The 3,081-nt window shown below is 38.8% G+C and overlaps 1 non-coding gene across 1 annotated transcript; it reads left to right on the top strand.

The window, feature by feature from the left end:
* Window positions 1–489: 489 nt before the first annotated feature.
* LOC127124019 (small nucleolar RNA R71) lies at window positions 490–596 on the top strand. Its single transcript, XR_007803664.1, has one exon. It is a non-coding gene; the product is annotated as a small nucleolar RNA R71 (small nucleolar RNA).
* Window positions 597–3,081: the final 2,485 nt, after the last annotated feature.

Below are 3,081 nucleotides of genomic sequence, written 5' to 3'. Positions count from 1 at the left end.
GGTGCATTATTTTGGATTGGGTTATTGTTTTTATAGGAGAAGTTCGGATGATTCCTCCATCCAGGATTATAGGTATTCGAGTATGGGTTCCCTTGGGTGTAGTTCACTTGCTCATAGTGGGTTTCATTTAATAGACTGCATTCTGCAGATTGGTGTCCTTTGGTCCCACATATCTCACAATCCGACGAAACTGCGGCTATAGTATTCGGGTTTATGCACATATGCTCGACTTTAAGGGCTAATGCATCCATTTTAGCTTGCATCATGTCTATAGAGCTTAGTTCATGCACGCATCCTTGGGCTTCCTTCTTCTCTACTGTCGCTCGTTCGACTCCCCATGATTGATGGTTTTGAGCCATATCTTTGATGAGGGCACTAGCTTCAGGATAAGGTTTGTTCATCAGAGCACCGCTTGCGGCAGCGTCGATGGTCATCTTTGTGTTATAGTGAAGTCCATTATAGAAGGTTTGAATGATTAACCAATTTTCTAAACCATGATGTGGGCATGCTCGTAACAACTCTTTATATCTCTCCCAAGCTTCGAACAGCGATTCTCCTTGGTTTTGGGTAAATCTAGTTATATGGTTTCGAAGAACGGCGGTTTTACTCGGGGGAAAATATCTAGCAAGAAAAACTCTTCTAAGGTTATGCCAAGTCGTAATGGAATTGGGTGGAAGGGAATCTAACCATGATAGGGCTTTATCTCTGAGGGAAAAAGGAAATAATCTTAAACGTATTGCCTCAGGAGAAGCTCCATTGGTTTTAAAAGTGTCTTCTAATTGAAGAAATATTTTTAAATGTTGGTTTGGGTTCTTAGTAGCGAGACATACGAATTGTATTTGTTGCACTAGTTGTAACAGGGATGGTTTAAGTTCAAAATTATTAGCTGGGATGGTTGGGTTTACTATACTAGAACTAGGTTCTTCATTAGATGGTTGAGCGAAATCTTTAAGAGGTCTTTGGTTTTGATCTTCAGCCATAGCTCTCTTAATCCTATGAAAGAATAAACGTGCGCGAGCGTAACGTTCAGGTTCTGCTAGAGGGTATACTAAGCTTAAACTTCCGGTGCTGTGAGTTCTTCGCATTGACCGGCGGGAAATAGCCTAAGTCTAAACGATATAACAACAGGAAAATGAAATTTGACGAAATTGGTCCCCGGCAACGGCGCCAAAAACTTGATGCGGTGTTTCGCAAGTATACGAACGCGTTAGAGTAATATAAAAGATTGTCGAATCCACAGAGACCAAGTGTCAATCTATCGTTATCTATCGTTATGGTGTTTATCAAAGGCAATCAAAATAGTTTTTGGAGTGTGCAATGAAAAGTAAAGTGTTGAATAAAGATTAATTAATAAAGACAGGGTCGAATGTAATTCACGTAATCAATTAATAATCCAAGTACTTGCTAATAGAATTACTTATGGGCTGTGTTTCCTACTTTGAAAAGAACTAATTTAACAGGAACTGTCGCTTTCGCGTAATCAGAACCGATTTGTACTCCCTAATCAAACCCTCTTATTGTCACTTATAAAAAGGCGCGCATTGCGTTAGAGTAGTAAACCTATTTTTAAGAAATATAGTATCTTGACTAAGTTGAAAAGTATTATAACCTGGATTTCTTAACCAAAAGAGGTTCTTACGAACCAGACTCTAAACTTATAAACGCGTCCGAAAATAGTTTTAAAATCTCTTTTCTTCTTAAATTAAAAACTCCTAATGAACTAAACAAAGCGCTTTCGCTATTTTTGAAATAGTTAAAAACAATTAAGTTTAGATAGACGTTGGACGGCTTTCGATCTTACCCAACGGAATTGAAGTGCGGGAAAACTTAAGTTGAAAGTTAAAATAGCCCTTAAGTGTTTCTACGAACAATTGTACGGATTATCGGTTCAATTACGATCCTTACATTCTAACCTTATAAATTTAGTTAGACATGGTAAAGTAAAAGTGCATTAATTTAAATAAAAGTAGTGCGAGTACGGAAAGTAAATAAAAGTAGTGCGAGTGCGGAAAGTAAATAATGTAAAGCGAGTGCGGGAAATAAATAAAAGTAAAGCGAGTGCGAGGAAAATAAATAAAAGTAAAGCGAGTGTGAGAAAATAAATAATTTAAAGCGAGTGCGAGGAAATAAATAAAGTAAAGCGAGTGCGAGGAAATAAATAATTTAAAGCGAGTGCGAGGAAATAAATAATTTAAAGCGAGTGCGAGAAAATAAATAAGATAAAGATAAGTAATAAAAACCTGCTTCTATCGGAGGGTTGAGTAAATTGCAAAGCGGAAATGAAAATGGCGGCAGGATTAACTTCCTTCCAAAGTGCTCCAAACTCGATTACAGATTCTATCACAGACTCGAGTACACAATTGTGGTAACACTCCAATGCGAAGCGATTACCACTTTAAAATACTGAATATATGCCTAAGTGAAACAAAGTTGCTCTGAGTTTGCCTCTGTTCTAAGTTTGGATGATTGTAAAAGTGATTTCTAGTTTCTATTTATAAGCAAGTAAAAAGATGGAAATGAAAAGGATGCCCTTCAACTTGAAAATGGGAGGGAAAACTTTTCCTCTTGTGGCGCCCGCCACAAGGCCATGGCGCCCGCCACAAGGCCAATCTGAGGCGCCTTAGTGGAAGTAGTGGGGAACGTGGCAGTTGAGGGAAGTTGAGCTTGGACACGTCATGGCAGGGTCTATGACGCCAGCCATGGGGTAGGCCACAAGTACAAAATGCTGAATTTTAGGGTTTTTAGCTCTTTTTCACTCCTTTTCTCGATCGGGGCTCTGATTAAAGTAAAAACCTGAAAACAAAGGAATACATAGCAATAACATAACAAAATAATAATAAAACAACTAGAATGCATGTGAAATCGGAGTCGAAAATACGGTAAATTTCAGTGTTATCAAGTATGCTGCAGAGACATCTTCCTGAGGCCAGTGAAGAAATGAGCGATGACTCGCCACCATGGAAGACATATACGCTGAGATGTTGCGACACAACCAGAGGATGGAGGAGCTCTAGACAGAAATGATTCAAACGATCCAGCAAATACAGAGGGATCAGTATGACTATGCGAACTGGCACGACC

Source organism: Lathyrus oleraceus, chromosome 2, assembly GCF_024323335.1.
Source record: "Lathyrus oleraceus cultivar Zhongwan6 chromosome 2, CAAS_Psat_ZW6_1.0, whole genome shotgun sequence".
Lineage (NCBI taxonomy): Eukaryota > Viridiplantae > Streptophyta > Magnoliopsida > Fabales > Fabaceae > Lathyrus > Lathyrus oleraceus.
Note: the sequence above shows the minus strand (reverse complement) of the source record. Positions and strands in the feature narration are given on the sequence as shown.